General features: G+C 36.0%; 1 protein-coding gene across 3 annotated transcripts in view; it reads left to right on the plus strand.

The window, feature by feature from the left end:
• The window catches only part of ARHGAP15 (Rho GTPase activating protein 15), a 608584-nt gene that overhangs the window by 55012 nt on the left and 531873 nt on the right, over positions 1-21699 (plus strand). Inside the window, exon 1 of one of the 3 annotated variants that reach the window (XM_072789069.1) lies at positions 13386-13467. The exons of the other annotated variants lie outside the window; for them this stretch is intronic. The gene's annotated coding sequence lies outside the window, so the exon portion shown is untranslated. Of the gene's footprint in view, positions 1-13385; positions 13468-21699 lie in introns of those variants that run through there. 3 annotated transcript variants of the gene reach the window in all.

Genomic DNA, 21699 nt, shown 5'->3' on the forward strand with positions numbered 1-21699 from the left:
CATATGTTCATCTCTTTTATTTCTTGAATTCCATATATGAGTTCAATCCTATGGTATTTAACTTTCTCTGATTTATTTTGCTTAGCATAATACACTCTGGCTCCACCCATGCTCTTGAAAATGGCAAGATTTCATTCTTTTTGATGCCTGAGTAATATTCTATTGTATGTACATCCCATCTCTTCTTTATCCATTCATCAGATCCATTCCTCAGTCCATCAGTCCATCAGTCCATCAGTCCATCCCATCTCTTCTTTATCCATTCAAGAGTCCATTTGGGCTCTTTCTATAGTTTGGCTATTGTTGATAATGCTGCAATAGACATTGGGGGTGTATATACTCCTTCAAATCTGTATTTTTTTATCCTTTGGGTAAATACTTAGTAGTGCAATTGCTGGGTGGTAGGGTAGTACTCTTTTTAACTTTTTGAGGAACCTCCATACTGTTTTCCAGAGTGGCTGCACCAGTTTGCATTCCCACTAATGGTGGAAGAGGGTTCCCCTTTGTCTGCATCCTCACCAACATCTATGTGTTCTATGTTGTTAATCTTAACTATTCTGTCTCATTATGGTTTTGATTTGTTTTTCCCTGAGGATGAGTGATGTTGAGCATCTTTTCATGTGGCCGTTAGTCATCTGGGTGTCTTCTTTGAAAAGAATATCTACACATGTCTTCTGTCCATTTCTTAACTTCATCATTTGTTTTTCAAGTGTTGTTTGATCAGTTCTTTATAGATTTTGGATAATAACCCTTTATTATATATGTCATTTGCAAGTATCTTCTCCCATTCTGAAGGCTGCCTTTTAGTTTTGTCGATTGTTTCCTTCACTGTGCAGAAACTTTTTATTTTGATGAAATTCCAATAGTTAATTTATGCTTTTGTTTCTCTTGCCTCTGGTGATGTGTCTAATAAAAAGTTGCTATGGCTGAGGTGAAAGAGTTTGTTCCTGTGTTCTCCAGAGTTTTGATGGTTTCTTGTCTGACAGTTAAGTTTTTCATTCATTTTGAATTTATTTTTGTGTATAGTATAAAAAAAGTGGTCAAGTTTCATTCTTCTGCATGTTGCTGTGTTCCCAACACCATTTGTTGAAGAAACTGTGTTTTTTTTCTATTGAGTATTCTTTCCTACTTTGTCAAAGATTAATTGACTATATTGTTATGCATCCATTTCTGAATTTCTTATTCTGTTCTATTAATCTAGTGTCCGTTTTTGTGTCAGCACCCTACTGTCTTGATACCTACAGCTTTGTATCATAGCTTGAAGCTCAGAACTGTGATGCCTCCAGCTTTTCTTTTTCAGAATTGTTCTGTTTGGGGTCTTTTGTGGTTCAATACAGATTTTAGGATTGCTTGTTCTATCTCTGTGAAAAATACCAATGGTATTTTGGTAGGCATCGTATTAAATGTTTTGGGTAGTACAGACATTTTAACAATGTTTGTTCTTCCAACCCATGAGCATGGAATATTTTTCCATTTCTTTGTGCACTCTTAAATTTCTCTTTTAAATGTTCTGTAGTTTTCAGAGTACAGACCTTTCAGTTTATTCCTAGGTATCTTACTGGTTTTGGTGCAAGAAAATCTATACTTTTTAAATATTTTCTCTAACAAACATTTCCCTAAGTGGGATGTGAGTGTGTGTGTGTGTGTGTGTGTGTGTGTATGTATGTGAGAGAGACAGAGAGACAGAGACAGAGATAGAGAGAGAGACTTAGAGAGAGAGAGAGAATATCAAGTTATTGTAGATCCAACATGGTATTTTCCATAAGGCTTTATAAACTTTGTAGGGGTTTTCTTCTCCTGCTGTCATTCACCAGAAAAACTTAATTTCTACTGGGGTGAAAATTAATACATTTTCAGGAACTGGTTCTGGTAAGACAAATGTTTAAGAGTAAAAGAAATTCAAAGACATTTTAAGCAATCGTGTTTACCAGTTGGCTCAAACACTTGGCAGGAACAAGGTCACAAAGGATTTGGGTGAGATGCTATTCTGTGCTAAGAGGTCTGTGCATATGTAGCAGGGTTTCCACTAGGTAACAGGGATGCTAAGAATATAATCTAGTCCCAGGAACAAGAATGAGAAAAATCTCAGGGGAGGCAACCCTTCAACAACTGAGTGTGGTTCAGAGAAGGCACTCTCCCTTATAGGGGAGGATCAGGGTACCAAGGGCTACCTGCCAAGGATGGAGGATCTATCTTATAGATTAAATCAATACCAGATTTAGGTAAAGAAAATAGAGAAGGGCCACAGGAGTTCTGAGACTTATACTTAATATTTAGTCCTAACATTAGAGCAGAAATTTAGTTGGTTGTTCACCAACTCTGGGTCTTGAGAAGCTTACTGAATATTAATCCTCTCAAGACAATGGGGCTGACATATACTTACTTGCTCCTGTGAGAACTGGCTGTAGAGCCATTAGAACTCATCTTCAGAATCTAGGATCAGTAAAGATAAGAGAAAGTCAACAGAGTTGTTGGGTATTGTCAGATGTTGTAATTTCTTCATAATGAGTTAATTATTTATTCATAACCAATGATTAATTATTATCAGCTTGAAGGGGCCCATGTTATTGGAATTACAGAGATATAAGTTCTTTTTCTGGCTTAAGCGATGTTTCCTCTGTATAAAGGGAGCAATGATCAATGAGGAAAATGGAAATGACTTCACTGGGCACCATCAAAGGCTACTATTTTTCTTTGTACTGATAATAAACATATCTTTGAAGAAATAATCAAGTATATTAAGTCTGTAAAAAGGATCAGATAGGAAAGAGGAACATGCGAAGAGGGAAGAAGTGTAAAGCAACTAAAAGAGTCACACAGTTCCAGTCTGAGTGTGCGAATAGGACACTCTAAAACATCTGTGGATTCCTCCGTTTTAGATTGTATCCCCCACTTTTTTTTTTTAAAGCTAAAGATACAATGCAGTCATGTTATAAGTTTGTTGACTTGAAGCAGAATTGGCCAAAAGAAAAAGACACTGCCCTTGAATTGAAGTTTAAAGTTGGAATCACATAAAAAGGTATTCTTTATAAATCATCAAGTTGGCATGGCAGGGTAAAAGATAGGAATGTGAGATCAGGGAAACCAGAAGTTTCTCCACTGTGACCGCCCTTGCTCTTCAGCGCTCTTGCTTTTTCTTTGACTAGTAGCCCATGGCAGTTGACTGCAACCAGGGAGGTCAGCGTTCCAGCAGTGCCGTTTCATGAAGAAAGGACAGCAACATGTAACCCAAAATGACACAGCCGCTGAGGCAGCTTGTTGCTCCGCTTGCTTATATTTTGAAGTATATCATGTGAGCTGAGTTGCAAAGAATAGCTTTCGACAGGGTGAAGGGTTGCATACACTAAAGAGAAGGCAAGGTTTTTGGCAAGGAAAAAGTCTGAAGGACAAGTGCCTTTAGCATCAGCTGAAAGTCTGTCTTGTAGAAATATGACCTCAAAATATTGGACAGCCCTGCGTGGCCAGTAAAGGGATAGCAAACTGGACAAATGTACTTAGTTAGCTGCATTCCTTCCTTAGGAATTCTCTGCGACGAGCTTGACTTGAATAACGCAGGACTATTTTCCTGATCCATAGGCCAATCCATACATCACCCTGACATTTTGGAGCTGGATGAGTCCAATGGAAAGAGAGCAGCAGGTTCTGCTCAGTGTGGTCTCAAGGCAACATGGTGTGAACTGATATATGATGGGATGACCAGCTGGCTAATATGTAGTTACTTACTATCTTTGTGCCCAGTTTAGTAATCCATGATGCCTCTTCAAGAGACTGAGTTTGTATGTAGGTCACGTGACACTTTGGGTGTAAGTAAAAAAAAAAAAACATATTTATTATAATAGCCATTCACCTAGCCAATGCAAGACTGAACACAATGTTATAGTTACAGAAGTCACCCCAGAAAGACTCATTTAAATGGTAGCTCAATTTCCTTATCTTTCAAATGGATGTAACAATTTCCTTCATATTGTACAATACGACTGCTTTTATGAAATGGGATCATATATGTGAAATCATCTTGAGAAATAAAGTGAACTATTTCTATTGACACTTTAATATTCAAATTAACATTTATCTATCTCATGCTTGCCAGATACCAAGTACTGTGCTGTTCTTTGGGGTTATTCACATGAAGTGCATATAGTCTCTACCTCAAAATAAAAATACATTTCTTCCCTTTTTAATTTACTATATCTTTATTGAAGCTTTCTTTGCTCCATTGCTTTTAACTACTAATGCAGCTTGAAGCTCATATACTTTGAACTTTTTGGATTTTTTTTTTCTTTGCTTTAAGCTTCTGGTTCTTTCTTTGATTTTTAATCAAGGATCAGGATGGGAGTAGGTCATAATCATATAGAAGGTGTTTTTTTCAAAATGCATTCTCCTTTAAGACTATGTAATATCTCCTAGGAGTGCTGCGAAATGCCTATAAATCACTGCATATTAGTAGTTGTCACTTACAGGTGTGTTCTCTACCGGGATGTTTGGAGTTACAGAAAGAGTTCAGATTCTTTCTCTAGAGATATCCTTGTTTTGTCGTTGGGATGAATTTTGCCTTCTTCCCCATGCACTCACTATAAATCCCCATTATTAATTGCTATTGTAGGGAATCTGTTCTGCCTTTATCAGTTTTGTAGGGCTTTATAAATCATGAAGCAGAAATTGTAAGTGATGTTTCATAACGTTAAAAGAAAAAGTATTCTATCCCAAATTTATAAGAAACGTATGAAATATAGATTTAAAACTTTTTTTCCAAGCCCAAATTCATTCACTTTACCAAGACCTTCTAATCCCCACCTTATTCCTTTTCTTTTTTCAGCAGAGACCCTCAAATCAACAACCCATAGATCCCTGCAACATGTCTAGCAACCCACTGTCAAACTCCTATAAAAGATATTTAATAAATACTTTTTATATTCTTTCGGGAGATTTGTCATTAAGGTTCTGTAGAGCTTGTGACCAAAATTCCAAAAATAACTCTCAACTTTTCTTTTTGTTGCTGCTTGATTTGGATGTGTCTTTCGCTGTGGCTAGATGAGGAAAATCAAATCAGTGATAAAGCCACAAACCACCAGCAAAACTTGAGAATATTAAATATGAGCAAAAACATATTTTCTTTAATGATTAAAACTTAGCAATCTTTAAAAAAATCATCTCTACTTATAAGGCACAATAATTTGCCTTTTGTTCTATGGAAAATTTTATTTGAAATATTATTAAGTTAAAGTGTTCTGTTTTAAAGTGTAGCCATATATAGTTTTCATTTTAAGAGTTATATTACAAAATTTGTCTCTATTATAAAAATTCTCTTTTAGCATATGACCTAAATCATCAGTTCCTAGGATTATTTTGCATCTGTTTTGTATATGATGATTTACATTTCTTATTTCTCATTTTTTTTTAACTGCCACTGATTTCAGATCCCTGTCCCCAAATCAATATAATGACCATTCTCTGTCCCTTTATCTTCAAACCATTCCCCCTTGGTCCTATATTTTATTAGCCTTCACATTTCCCTTAAAATATCTCCTAAATGAACCACAGAGGACTCTCCTCTAAATGCTCAGGATCACAGTTTGGGAACCATTACTCTATGTGACTGATTTCTCCCCAAACAAACACTTTGATCATTTAAAAATGATGGCCCTTGCCGAGAGCACTAATGAGCTAACTCGTACATTGTGTTGTGTACACAATGGAGGATAAAAAATGGGCTCGGAATTAGGTTCCCTCTTTATTCATCCAAGGGGAGCATTACTGAGAGAGTTATTTTTTAAAAATTAATACAATTTTGGCAGCTTCCCTTGATTTGAAAATGAAAAGGTTTTGAGTAGGTGAGTAGTTAAGGGGCTTTCTCTCTGTCTTTGCTGATTTTTATAAAAGGAACAAACATGAAAAACTCTCTATGGATGGCAAAGAATCAGGAAACTGGTTACACCTCATCTGCTAATAACAACCAAGAGATTATTTCTCAAGATCTAGAAAGATAAATATCACGTTAAATAATAGCACAGATGTTTCTTTCTAATACGGTGCTACATGCAAACCTAAAGCATCTTATTCCTTGGCTATTGGTTTGGCAAGGCTCATTTGGGTGGGTAAAATGCCTTCACAGGATAAAAGGAAGCCAGATCAGAGGGGCTAGGGTCCCTGCTTCCCCTTGTTTTCTCCCTTGACCCTGACTGTTTCACTGCCCTTTGTGGGTTCATTAGAGAATGAGCTGTCAACTGGAAACCCTAGAAGGCTCAAAGGGTGACACCTCTATTTTCAGATGACTTGTGTTAGGGTTCAAAATTTAGGAGTTCTTTTGACAATAATAATAGCTAACCTTTATTGGTCATTTCCTATGTCCCAGGTGTTTTTGTAAGCGTGTTAGCAGTATTAACCCGTTGAATCGTCCTCTAACTCTATGAGGTGTAAGATATATCCTGTACTTTGTAGATGAGGAAACTGAGATATAGAAAGCTTAAATAACTTGCCCTAAATCACACGGATTAATGGTGAATGCAGGGCTTGAATCCACTGGTTGTTATCATTGTGATTTTGTAACAATTATTCTCTACTGAATCAGACTTAAACAATTCTTTCTATATTTAAGTTGTATTTAGATCTGATAGGCCAGTGGGACTTCTTCGTGGTATAGATTGATTGCTGAGGGTCCTACTTGGGCATTTATCCAATTAAGTATAATTGCCTGCTCCCCTTCTCTCTCTTTCTCTCTCACAAGACTATTTGAAGAAAATTTTAATTTTTTAAGTGATATGTCATAGTTGTAATCAGCTATTATTCCTTATCAAAGTTATACATGAACTTAAGGCATTAGTCTACAAAAGTTTTGACAAAACATAGCATTCCTCTGGCTTCCTTTTTACTCATTAATCTTGCTTTTTAGGGACAACCACCAGCAACAGTTTTAGTTTTTTGTTATGAGTATTGTTTCTTTTTTATATTAACCTTCACACTTTTCAACACTATGTGTATACTGATTTTCCCTGATTTATCTATTGCAGGTATTATATAGTTTAACATTAGCTGTGTTACATTCCACACTTTCCCTTCCCTCAATTTTTTTCCATTATACTTCTATCACATTTTTTTGTTTCAATTACTAGCTGCCTTGTTGTGTTTTTCTAAATATTTGCCATTGAGCCAAGAATTATTATATGGCTATCATTCCTTTGGATTCAACTTTCTTTTGTGGAGTTCATGATTCCTTAGTTAATTTACCTCTATTTCAAATTATCTATAGTTAATTTTCCCAAAGATGTCAGCAGTCTGTCATACTCCCACCAATCTTTTTCTCAAACACTGAAACATGAAATAATATAGTGCCCCTCCCCCTTTTTAACATCTTTTTCCCATTGATATCCATCTTCTTCCTTTAACTGGGACCGAAGACTCTGCTTGCCTCACACACCTCTATGAACAAGTGACTGCTCATTGCCATGGTCCTATGTCTGTCCATCTTATTTTTGATGGCTTTTTTTCCCTGGGTCAAATCCATCATTTTGCTAAAGTATTTTTCTTGGTAGTTTCCCAAAAAGAATGTAGTGGAAACAAATGCTTTGAATCTTCCTATATCTGGAGATATTCTTATTCAATTCTGCCTTTTGATTGATAGTTTAACAGGCTACATGATTCTAAGTTGATAATATTTTCTCCTTAAATTTTGAAACCGTTCTTCTAGCTTCTAGTCAGTTTTAGGAAAGTCCAACACCATTCTGATTCCAATTCATTTATATATGATCCTTGATCTTCCCGTCTCTCTTCCTACTTCTTTATAATTGCATGACCTACTTCTTAATTCATAAAATCCTGGGACATTCTTTTGTACTTTATTTTAAAAGTTCTTACCATGCATTTCATTTTTTCTCCTTTTGGATTCTTCCATAAGGCAGATGCTGAACATCCTAAATTATTTTCTTATTTCTTGGTTTTTATAATTCATCTCTTTGGTTTTTTTTTCTATTTCCTGACAGATTTATTATTCTTCCCCTCCAAAACCTATGTTAATTAAATACATTTATTTATTATTTTAATTTTTGAATGCCTCTCTTTATTCTTATTCCTGTTTCTATGAATCCTATATATTTTCTTGTCTCTTGATATTATTACCAATAGTATTTAAAATTTTTTTTCTTTCTTTTCTTTGGTATTATTTTTGCTTATTTTGAGTTCCTTTTTATGTTTGCTTGTTTTGTTATTTCTCTTCCATCTTGAGATTTTCTTCAATGGCTTTAAAGCAGAGGTTTATTTTATTTAGCACTTAGAACGGTGCATTTTACATATATAGTATATAGTGCTAAATAAAGAAGTATATAATCTAGTGATTATAAAGTATTATATATAATATGGTTATATATAATTATATAATATATTATATATGATAGAATTATTATTTGTAAATATAATATATATTATGTCATGTAGTGTCATATGTCATATAATAATTAATTTCTTATGACCTGTACCTGCATTTTCATATTTTATTTTATTATTATTATTTTTTTTGCATTTTCATATTTTAAAAAGAGGCACCAAAATGCTGTCTATATGTATGGAGTTGAGGTGCTGGACTTGTTGACTGACAAGCTTCTCTGTAGAACATAGAACATGAACAAAGAGGCTTTTCTTTTCTTTTTTAAGATTTTATTTATTTATTTAAGAAAGAGTGTGTGTGTGAGAGAGAGAAAGCACAAACAGGGGGTAGGAGCAGAGGGAGACAGAGAAGCAGGCTCCCCACTGAGCGGGGATCCTGATGTGGAGCTCAATGCCAGGCTCAATCCCAGGACCCTGGAGTCATGACCTGAGCCAAAGAAGGATTGACTGAGGCACCCAGGCACCCCACAAAGAGGCTTTGTATTGAGGATATCCAAATTTCAGTATCTGATGGACTCTGAAGCCATTTACTCTTTCAGAGAAAACTCCTCAAGTCTTCTAGATGAAGGGGAATACATTTTTGCCTCTGGCATTTATGGGAGATGGTTGAGAATAAGAGGTGAGGGTCCCATCGCTTAGTAGGTAAACTTTAATCCCCTAGTTCATAGTCCCACAGTCCTGTTTGCCCTCAGTGATGCCAGGTGACCCTGAGTCAAGATTCTTGAAGATACCTGGTTACATGTCTCCCTTATGAACATCTGGGAACAGTCATCTGGCTATATTCAATGAATGAATGAGGCTGGGAGTCCAGCTTTTCTAGATTATGGCTGTTATAGGCAATCCTGACTTTATCTTTCACGGATATTTCCAAGTGATGGTTATGAACATCTTATTATTACCACCCATCCTCCATGTCTGGAAATACTGAGGTTGTAGCTTCTTTCATCTTACAAAGTAATTACATTTTCATACACATTTTATCTTCCTAAAACTTTTTGAGATGTATTCCCCACTCTTGCTCATGCTCTTTTTCTTTGTAACATTTTTTTTTTCTTTTTACTCTGACTTCAGTCAGTAGAGGAGATTAATGAGTGTAGTCAATCCATCACTTTAAACTAGAAATCCATCCTGGAGTCTTTATGGGATGGGATGGGATGGGATGGGATGGTGTGGTATCTGGGACAGATAATCATTTTCCAGTTCCAGGATCCACCAAATACAAATCTGTAGCACTATTTTAGAATGGATGTAGCAGTAAAGTAGTATACCTTTAGTCTATTCATCTTTCTCATATCCTCATATCCGTTGCTATCATTATTTCTTCTCTGCTAATGTTCAAGATGATTATTAAAGATTCCTTACCTGAAATATGATGAAAATAGAAAATAGGAACTTAGGTATAAAATAACTTAGGGGAAGGGTGATAAACATTACTGCATATTTTAATCTGCAAACTGTGCAATATGATGGTCAGGCAACAAGCATGTGTTGAGTATCCACATCAAGGGCTAGAAGCTTCAGCATTTAAAGCTTTGGAGTCAGAATGTATGTGCTTTTGAATCAGATGAATCTGGTTAACCAACAGCCTCTCACTAACTTAGTCTTTTCTCACTGTCCCTGGATTTATCATCTATGCAATGAAAGCAACAATAACTACTTTGTAGCATGGATAGTGCACAGTACTTGTTAAATACCACTAGCCATAGAACCACATTATTTGATTCCTGCCTTTGCTACTTAATGGTTGATCTCAGTCAAGTTCAACTTCTTTCAAAACTGGATTTAGCTGGCTAGATTTTTGGTCTTTTAGCCAAAGAAAGAGTGCAACTTAGATTTAGATGATGAGACTTTGGTCTTTGAGGAGATGCTGTAATAGGATGAGACTCTTTGGAATCATGGGAGATGATATGTTTTGCTGGGGGGAGGAACATGATTTGTTGAGATCCAGAGGTGGGTCTGCGGTAGACAGAATTCTAAAATGACACCAAGACTGTCACTCCTTGGCAGCACACCCCAGTATAACCCATCTCCTTAAATGTTTAAAGATTTTTCTACAAAATGTTTTCAAAACATCCCAAAAGAAAATGGCTGGAATTTCTTTCTTTCTTTCTTTCTTTCTTTCTTTCTTTCTTTCTTTCTTTCATTTATTTAGGAGAGACACAGAGAGAGGCAGAGACATAGGCAGAGGGATAAACAGGCTCCTCACAGGGAGCCTGATGTGGGACTCAATCCCAGGGTCTTGGGATCATGCCCTGAGCCAAAGGCAGACGCTCAATTGTTGAGCCACCCAGGTGTCCTGAAACAAATCATTTTAAAAGTTTCTAGAATCACTGAAGATTTTATGAATACATTGGCTTAAAATATATTTACCAGAAGGACTACTGGAAGAGGAATGACATAATTGGTATAGGGGAGATTATAATGATGAGGACTTACCATGTGCTCAAAATTATATATGTTTTAATTTTTTTTATTTCTAAATCCTATAAGGAATAAGTTCTATGCTATGCCATATTTTACAGTTGAGGGAATACAGGTTCTAAGAGATAAAATAATTTACTTAGAAGATAAGTGATAACAGGACATAGAACTCTTCAGAATAATAATCCACATAATTATGTAGTACTATTTAAAAGCAGAACTATATCTATCTACCTATATCTATGCTTATCTACATTTATGTAGCTTCTCAGTTTCTCCCTCTCGAGGAGAAACCTAATCCCCGAGAATCATATATACTAGACAGATCAGAAAAATATTACCCAACAGTATCAGTTATTTCAACCGTAGTCAAATGAGGGGATCATCTGGAAAATTTGACCTGATTTCGGTTAAGAAAAGATGGTAAATCTCCTATGAGATATTATACAAGCTTATCTGGAAAAGACTACTGACTTTTGAAAAGCATGATGAATATGTTTCCAACAAGATAACTTTAGAAGATGACATTATAGGCTATTGAAGCTTTTGGTGAATGGAATGAAATAATAGATCACATGTATAAAGAGATCCAATTTACGTTTGAAATAACAGATCCCATAATATGTATTCCACACTATGCTAAATTCGGTGAATTTAAAGATGAGTAAAACATGATCCTTACCCTCAAGATTCCCTAGACAGGACATCTGCTTTTCTTCATTTTCAATAAATTAGTAGTATGTAATTCTTACTGTTATATCCTCAAGGCGTGATAAATCATGAGGAAAATGATTTGCTCTGGGAACTCTGACAGTTATATCATAGTAATCAGATCGAGGAGTCTTGGATGATTATACCTATTCTTTGTCTATTTTTACAAGAAACTTCCCCAGATAATTCCAAATTGAGTTTCACATATTTTTTTTTCAAAGTATACCAACTTACCTCTTCTTTGATTAGTTCTTTTTAAAGTCTACACATCTAAGCAAGTGGTGCTAACTTGAAGGTCAATCAGGAAAACAGGATGAGGGATTTGTCTTTTATGAAAATGTGCTGCCTTTGAGAATTTTTTTGATACAAAAAAAATGGCAGATTTTCTCTTATAAACCGTATGTTCTTGCATTTCTGATATCTGGAATGAGTAGCTTGCCAGAAACATTCTCACTCAAAAGCCAGACTAACCCATGAAGGTGTCCAAAGAAGTCTGTTCTGATTACTGAAGATGTTGAACTAGTCTTGACTTCAAACAGTAGATATTTCCACACTTTAGTGGTATATGACAGCTCTATTCATTCCACAATGTCAAATTCTTTGGTTTTGGCCATTGGGTATTTATGCATTTCTGGCTAGGGAAGCAGAGAAGCCTAATTTGATTCTGGAGCCAAAAGTTTTTAGGCCCTGTTCCTTTGGAACTTGGACTGGAGGATTTTGGCACCATATAAAGACTAGGACAGAGCAAGTAGTCACACATAACTAACTCCGTCAACAGAGCATATTCAGGGAGAAAGATCATGCCTACACATTGGATAACCATTCTCCAAGGCAGACTGACAACACCCTGAATTCAATCACCCTTAAATAAACACGCAGAGAAAGCACGGCTTTAACATACCTTCGGGCACTGCTCTCCAATGCCTGCCTGATTGGTCTGAGTGCCACAGGCCAGGATGCAGATGCAGCCATTACTGTTGTTCTTACTTATGTCTGTCTGCTGTCTGCTAACAAGCATTCATATGCTTTGGATCATTAAAGTCACAACCTCCTACGCCAATCTATTCCTCTCTCCGGGTTTGCTGTAGATTGGAAAGAGAGATGCTATTTTTGTTTCTTTTTCTTTCCATTAGGACCTCCAGTCAGGGTTATTTTTGAGGTCTGAATATTGAAGCTTGCACTCTTGCCCCCATTGAGCATATAAATCGTGTTCCCATTAGGCTTGTTCCTTTTGCCCGATTTCTTTCATTTACTGTTGTATGTGCCTTTTCGATGCAAGGCAAGTAATTTGTGCTGGGGCTGTCTGTGACAGGCAAAAAGTGCTCTAACTTAAACTATTTCCCGGTGCCATTGCTATCTGTGAGAGGTCTGCTGTACTTACACCCATGCTAAATTTCTTCTGACAGACTCCAGGTGGTCGGGATTTTCACAATCCAACCCATTTCAGTGTTGGAACTTGTCATTTGGGGCTCTGTGGATTCCTTCTTCTCTTTCATCTTACCATTGGTGGCAGGTTGGGTGCATTTGTACACCAACCTGCAGAAGGCCCTGTGTGTCCACAGGTAAAATCAAAGGTGGAGAAACACGAGTTTCGCTTTCAGAGAAGGCACAGAGGACAGATAATGTAGAAAGAGAAAGGGAAAAATTGTCACTTGTAGTATTATGCAGGCTGCCCATCTAAACCCATCATTGCCTGGCACCTACACACTAAGGGCAAGGATCCAGCCAACTTGTGAGTGGGCACCATGCCATTTGAGCAGATGGGCACGGAAGTCGGCAGCCAGTAGACCATGTATGTGCATCAACGGTGGGTGTTGAGGGCACGATTCCCAGAGGAGAATGTCCTAACAGCTGTCTGGCCTGAGCCAACATACTTACGACCAAGGAAAAGTGCCATCCTTCAATCCTGCTGAGTTGGATTAACCTTCAGAACTAAATCTGCTTTTTCGGCAGCAGAAGGTGAGTTTGGGGTCTCTGAAAACCTCAAAGAATACATAAAGAAAGGAAACTGGAAAGATATAATTATTAGGTATTGACTGAAGCCGCCGAGAGTATTCATGTGCATATTTTAGGTATTTGACCAAAAATCTGTTAAATCTTGAAGGAACGGTATAGTTATTAAAAGCTTTGCCTTGCACAGTGCTTGTAGACGTGACCTTTCCACACAGGTGGAGCATTTCCAGTGAGTTGGTACATGCCCAGCTTTGCATTAAGAAATCATGATGTGTGAGGAAAGGTGTCAGCAGACTATAGAAACCAAACTGTGGGTAAATCTCTTTGTCAAACTTTACATATCCTGGATCAAAGCTGACATATTGTGTATACTTTCCAAGCGACAGAATTTCTTCTTCATTGATTGAACATATACCTGAAAAAGTAAGAAGTAAACTCGGTATTTCAACTTATGCACCTCAGGGCAATGAAAGAGACTTTATATTTGAGGCTGAAAATAAAATCTGATTCTAATTTGTTCAGAGTTTTTAGACAATTAAATACCACAAAATTAGATATAGGTGGTTTCTGCCCAACATAGTCAAATGGTGATTTGACAGTGATTTGTTTGATTGGGCTAAAAGAGATGGACTGTTTTGACCATTTGGGGCCTCAATAATTGTTTGCTTACTATTTTGCTTTGTTTTGAGGTGTTTATGAGATAGTTTTCTTGGTATTGTTTTCTACTGTCTTGAATCTTTTTATTTAAGAGATAACATATGACTTGCAGTTGTGGAGGAAATGTCAGTTTGGCCCAAGTGTTCTATTCCTTTTTTTTTTTTTTTTTTTTTTTAAATCAACAGAGTAATATCTCTGTTATGGAGGGTGAAGGAGGTAGTAAACAAGCTGTATTATCTGCTGGTAGTAGTAACTTTAGCTATGGCTCAAACAAAGTATATAATGCTTTAGATCAAATACCAATAACAGTATTATGAGTAGAATAAAATGTTTGTGTGTCTATTTTAGCACACAGTTTCTCATTATATCAATTTGGAAATTCATGTCTAAATATGAATGAAGCTACAGATAAAAAAGTAAACTAAAAGCTAAGACAATATATAAATGTACTTTGCATGAATAAATGTAGAAAATTATTCAAGTATGGTTATTTTTCTTGGTTCTGGTAGTTTTTGTCTCAAGAGCATGTTCAAAAAGGCTAAAATAACAGTATGTCTAAGGTCCACATGAATGACACTTCTCAATCTGAGAAAATTTTTGGAGAAATATTCTACTGAAAGCATGGAAAAAGAAATGAGAGAACTAAAGAAATGAGAGAACTAAATGGTATTTAGCAATAAATGAGGCCATGTGCACAGTATAAAACTAATTTTTATTTAAACAAGAAGGTGTGAGGCAGTTTGATTTTCTTCTTGGAGGAACAAATGTGTTTGGGACTAAATAAAGAAAGGGAGAAATATTAAGAAGTTAAATCATTCCAGCAATTGCTTCCCTTTGGCTATCTGGGAGATAAGAAAATGTGGTTGAAGCTGAATTTAACTCAACTAGACTTAGCCCAGGATTGAAAGGCTGATGAGCACTACAGATGACCCAGATGCTGGTCAAGGACTATTCAGCAAACTAAAAAAAGAGAAAAAAAAAATGCCAAAAAACTTTAATATGTCCTCCAGAATGTTTTTGAATATTTCTCCTTCATTTTCTGCAGAGGATAAAAGAGATAAGAGAGAGTGTCAGATTTCTGACAAAATACAGCCAAAAAAAAAAAAAAAAAGGCTTAAGGGAGAGCCAAACAAACAAGAAAGGGGGCATTTGTTCATGGATGCCCACTATGATAACTGAGTGATATCATAGACAAAGGGAGGAGGTGATCTTAAATGTGAATCAATATACCTGTGGTACATTAATAAGGAGCAAAATGGAAGAATTTGGTTTCTTTATGGTTAATGTCATTACCTTCTATTAAGACTATACGAAAAATACATATATTTAGTGAGTAATTATGATTTTACATATGTGAATTGACATGTGTCCACAGATGGGGAAAATTAGAAGATTGAATGCATGTTAAAATAATGTCCTCATATATTAACTTTCTTTTTTTCCCATCAAAAGCAGTTACCTACCACATACACATGATTTAAAAAATGCAGCCATCATTTAAATTGATGCTTATTATATCTAAACAATCAAATTGTTGCGAGTACAAGGAATATTGGCCATGCTTCCACATTAAAAAAAAAAAAGTTTCACTAACTTTTCTTAATTTCTGATTGTAATAGCTTTAAGAAAAAGAATTTGGCTAAACAAATAAAGATTTGGACATAAGAATTGGGATACACCGGAAAAAAAAAAAAAAAGCTTTTGAAAAACTGTGAAGATAAAAACTAAACTTAACCACAGATTTATTTCTGCTTTTTATCCAAGTACCCAGGGAGGTTGTTAATGGGAGGTATGCCTCAGAAAATGTACATGTCTGTGAAAATGCTGGAGCTAACTAATGCTTTTATTCAAGTGATTTTTATTTCAACTCTAAGCCACAAGATATAAACTTTCATCAAAAATGGTAATCTATTTAAAATCAGAGCTATGTGGAATGTTTCATGTTTATGTATAACTTTCATAGTAGACCTTCCTATACCAGGAAAATAATATGCCCAAATTCTGTTATTTTTGCTTCATACCAAGTACTAGTCCCACCCATCAGTTTCATGTTCTTTAAATAGATTAAAATGAAGAAGAAATGGAAGAAAAAAATGAAAACACTTAAAAAAAAATGACTTTTTAATTTTTTTTTTCTTTTTGGAGGAAAATAAATCTGGAAAACTTAATTTGATGTATAATAAGAACAAAAAGGAATTTAAAGTAAAATATGCATTGCACATTCTCAGTGCTTCATGTTTCCACTTTGCTTTGCACAATTATAAAGCTAATGCACCTGAGAAGGGGCAGAGAAGGAGTGGGGAAGACAGTAGGTGGAAACAAAGAAGGAGAAACACATAGATCTGATCTAAAAGTAGTTCAGTGATATATTATTCATCTGATACTGGGTTCCAAAAAATCCAAGCAGAAGTCATTTGTATTTCAAGTCCCTCCCCCCTCACCCCACAATGGTGGCTACAAATCATTCCCATTTACTGAACATAATAAATCAATAGGAAAATGACATCATTGCAAAAAAACGAGGGCTGACTTTTTCTTCTCTTCAAAGGAAGGATTGCCAGCAACTCACGTATTTATTGTTAAAGCTCAGTTGCTTAAGATGCAGATACTGTAACAGGAAAACAATTGGGACATAACGATATCCCCACAAGAGAAACTGTGAAAGGACATTCTTAGTAAATAGGCCAGATAAACTTTAAGTGATTAAGGTCTCTTTTTGCAAAATACTGGAAATAAATTGAAATGTAGCAATTCATGAAATTCTCAAATGGGAATTGTAAAATAATATTGAAACCAACATTTCATAATTTAAGACTGTACAAACTAGCAAAAAATCAGGCTGTGGATACTCAAATAAATATGTGGTAGATATACATACGTGTCCACTTATGTTTAGAGGAAGGATCTGTACACTACTTCAGAACATTTGGAAACAAAAAAAAAGTAAGCAAACACACTTAAAAAGCATATTTTAAGCCTTCCTCAGAAGAAATGCTTCTGCAACTCACAGAGAAGATAATGTGTTAAAATAATATGTTATCAAGCTATTGCTAATATTATTATTGCCATTCAAGTTTTCCAAATTCAGTGATGAATTAGGAATTGCTGCAAAAGTGAAAAGGACATAAGACTGAACAATGAAAAAAAAAATTGAACAATGAAGCCCACCATTGCTCACATTCTGAAAGTCATCCAGAAGCAGAGTAAAACATAGATTTTTAATATTAGATACATTGAGAAAAAATTAGGACTATCCAAAATGAAATGCTCTTCTTGTAGTACTAGTATTAGAGCTATTTGATAACATCAATGAACATGTATATTTTGAACATCTAGAGCATCAGAAACTACCAGGGTATAACTGTACTAAACATGTAATGTTTAGTGCCTAAATGAATGATTTATAAGGACATCTAATATGTTTAGCAGAAATGTTTCTCAAGAAAGTGTCCTGTAATAATTTGCAAAATTTTCAGAAACTACTAGTAAGTTATTAATAGATAAACATGAAAAAATGCTATTAGATTTTTTTCATATTTTATATTATGTATGGCTTAGGAGAGCCTCCGTTCCCTTCCAACTTACCTCATGAAGTTTTGATTGACCTCAAATGTTCTTTATGATTATTATTGTAATTAAAAAATCACATAGAGACAGCTCTCCTGAAATATCTTAACTTTTCTTGATATCCATGTAACATAACTAAGCAAACTTGGATTCAGAATTTCCTAAATCATAAGTCTCAGTCAGAGTAATCTGATTTGGAATGATAACACATTTCTGTGCCTAATGCTTAACTGAGAAGAGCATTAAGGAGAAAGACAGGTGATGAAAGTTCTCTTTTTTCCTGCATCTCCGTAACTTGGTTGAACATGATAGATTGGCTAGCTTATTGATTTAGGAATGATCAGCAATATTGCTTTCCCTAAAGGAAAATTAGGATAATTCACAACAGATTGGTAACCTGATTTTTAGCTTCCTGTGTAAACGTGGACAAATTTATAAGTTTGACTTAAATTCCTTCCTTCGAAATATCCTCTTATACATGCAGAGAATCTCAACTTTGGAGTTAGCCAAGAATGTAACAACTGCCTTTGTGCATATACATTATATTGCTGGTGAGGCAATAAAATGCAATAGTTGAAGGCTTAGATCCTGGCTAAACATCACCCATGCCTTTTACTAGCTCTGGATCTTCAAGATTTAACTGTCTGTATCTGTGTTTCTACATTTATGAAAAGGGAATGAGAATTAAGTATGTTAATATACGCAAAATACTTAGAAAAGTACTTGGCAAATAATAAGCATTGGATACACGTTAACAGACAGTAACGCCGTGTCATTTCTCAATTTGAATTCTTATCTATACCATAGACCCCATAGTTCCTTTCAAAGGTGAAATAAATATGTGCTCGGTAATTGCTCATTTCTGTTCTGGTTTCTTCTCATTTAAATTTGTTCTTCTCTGCCTCATTTTGTTCTACAATGGCAGAAGTTAATATCTTCTAAAACATGACCAGCATACACCCAGAACCAAGTGGTATACCGTGGTGGTTCATCCTGTGAGATTATATTCTCTCTTCCTCCCCATTCTGCCCCCCTTTTATCTTATTTATGTTTTCGTGGTCAATGTTGGGGCTTTCTTTTTTTTTAAGATTTTATTTATTTATGTATTTATTCATAGAGACACACAGAGAGAGAGAGAAAGAGAGAGAGAGAGAGACAGAGACACAGGCAGAGGGAGAAGCAGGTCCCAATCAGGGAGCCCGACGCGGGACTCAAATCGGGGTCTTCAGGATCACGCCCAGGACTGATGGTGGCGCTAAACCGCTGAGCCACCCAGGCTGCCCCAATGTTGGGGCTTTATAGAAGTATTTCTGGTTTATATAAATTTGGGATTGAGCATCTTCTAACATACAGAGCTTAATACACTCAGAACCAAGAGGATCACCCACTAGGACCCCTCAAGTACACTACATTCTCCCTCCACTACAACCTCATCACCATCACCATCACTCAGTCTCCCTCACTTTTTTTTCTTTTTTCTCTTTTTCCTCTTTATTTTTTTTTTCTTCTTTTTTTCTTTTTCACTTCTTTGGGATTTTTGGCCTTTTATTATTTACTACTTTGTTTTAAAATTTGTTTTGCACTTTAATGGTCCTTTTGTTTTATTTCGCTCTGATCTTCGTTTTCATTTTCTGGTCTATGACCTCGTCAGAATCATATAGGGTGAAATTTACATAGGTCGTGGTTGATATTCTTGACTTAGCCCATTCATACAGCCACTCTGCACTGAGCAAAATGACTAGAAGACAGAATTCATCACAAAAGAAAGAATCAGAAACAGTACTCTCTCCCACAGAGTGACAGAATAGGGATTACAATTCAAAGTCAGAAAGCCAGTTCAGAGGTACAATTATAAAGCTGCTGGTGGCTCTGGAAAAAAAGCATAAAGGACTCTAGAGACTTTATTATGCAGAATTTAGATCTAATTAGGCCAAAATTAAAAATAAATTAAATGAGATGCAATCCAAACTGGATGTCCTAACGGCTAGGGTTAAAGAGGAGGAAGAGAGAGTGACTGACCTAGAAGACAAATTGATTGTAAGGAAGGAAGCTGAGGAAAAAAGAGAAAAACAATTAAGATGGAAGAGAGAGTGAGTGACCTAGAAGACAAATTGATGGTAAGGAAGGAAGCTGAGGAAAAAGAGAAAAACAATTAAGAGATCATGAAGAAAGGCTAAAGGAAATAAATGATAGCCTCAGAAGGAAGAATCTACATATAATTGGGGTTCCAGAAGATGCCAAGAGGGAGAGAGGCCCAGAAAATATATTTAATAAATCATAGCAGAGAACTTCCCTAATTTGGGGAAGGAAACAGGCATTCCAATCCAGGAGATAGAGAGCCCCCCCCCTCCAAATCAATAAAAACTGTTCAACACCTCGACATTTAATAGTGAAACTTGCAAATTGCAAAGATAAAGAGAAAATCCTTAAAACAGTGAGAGATAAGAGACCCCTAACTTATATGGGGAAAAGTATTAGGTTAACAGAAGACCTGTCCAGAGAGACCTGGCAGACCAGAAAGGGCTGGCAGGATATATTCAGGGTCCTAAATGAGAAGAACATGCAGCCAAGAATACTCTATTCAGCAAGGCTCTCATTCAGAATAGAAGAAGAGATAAAGAGCTTCCAGGATAGGCAGAAACTGAAGGAATATATGACCACCAAACTCACTCTGCAAGAAGTATTAAGTGAGACCCTGTAAAAGAAAAAGGGAATCCAAGGGAGACAGAACATAAGAGACTCCTAACTCTGGGATCCCTGGGTGGCGCAGTGGTTTAGCACCTGCCTTTGGCCCAGGGCCCGATCCTGGAGACCCGGGATCGAATCCCACATCGGGCTCCCAGTGCATGAAGCCTGCTTCTCCCTCTGCCTGTGTCTCTGCCTCTCTCTCTCTCTCTGTGACTATCATAAATAAATAAAAATTAAAAAAAAAAAAAAGAGAGACTCCTAACTCTGGAAAATGAACAAGGGGTAGTGGAAGGGGAGGTGGGCGGGTGGTTGGGGTGACTGGGTGACGGGCACTGAGGGAGCACTTGACGGGATAAGCACTGGGTGTTATGCTATATGTTGACAAATCGAACTCCTATAAAAAAAATACAAAAAAGGGGGAGGGGACCAAAGAAACAATCCACAAAAACAAGTACAGTATAGGTAATACTATGACACTAAATTCATATCTTTCAATAGTTACTCTGAACTTGAATGGACTAAATGATCCCGTCAAAAGATGCAGTGTATTTGAACTGGATAAAAAAGAAAGACCCTTCTATTTGCTGTCCACAAGAGACTCATTTTAGACCTAAGAACACCTCCGGCCTGAAAATGAAAGGGTGAAGAACCATTTACCATTCAAGTGGTCCTCAAAAGAAAGCAGGGGTAGCCATCCTCATACCAGATACCAGATACATTAAAGTTTATCCCAAAGACTCTAGTAAGAGATGAAGAGGAACACTATATTATACTTAAAGAATCTATCCAACAAGAGGACCTAACAATCATGAATATTTATGCCTCTAATGTGGGAGCTGCCAAGTATATCAATCAATTAATAACCAAGGTAAAGAGATACTTAGATAATAATACACTAATAGTAGGAGACTTCAACACAAAACTTTCTGCAAATGACAGATATTCTTAGCAGAACATCACCAAAGAAGCAAGGGCCTTAAATGATACACTGGACCAGATGGATTTCACAGATATTTACAGAACTTTGCATCCGAACGCAACTGAAAACACATCTTTCTCAAATGCACATGGAACTTTATCCAGAATAGACCACATACTGGGTCACAAATCAGGTCTCAACCAATACCAAAAGATTGGGATTGTCCGCTGCATATTTTTAGACCACAATGCTTTGAAACTAGAACTCAATCACAAGAAGAAATTTGGAAGAAACTCAAACATGTGAAGTTTAAAGAGCATCCTGCTGAAAGATGAATGGGTCAATCAGGAAATTAGAGAAGAATTAAAAAGATTCATGGAAACTAATGAAAACAAAGATACAACCAT

Source organism: Canis lupus, chromosome 20 (genome assembly GCF_048164855.1).
Source record: "Canis lupus baileyi chromosome 20, mCanLup2.hap1, whole genome shotgun sequence".
Taxonomy (NCBI): Eukaryota; Metazoa; Chordata; class Mammalia; order Carnivora; family Canidae; genus Canis; species Canis lupus.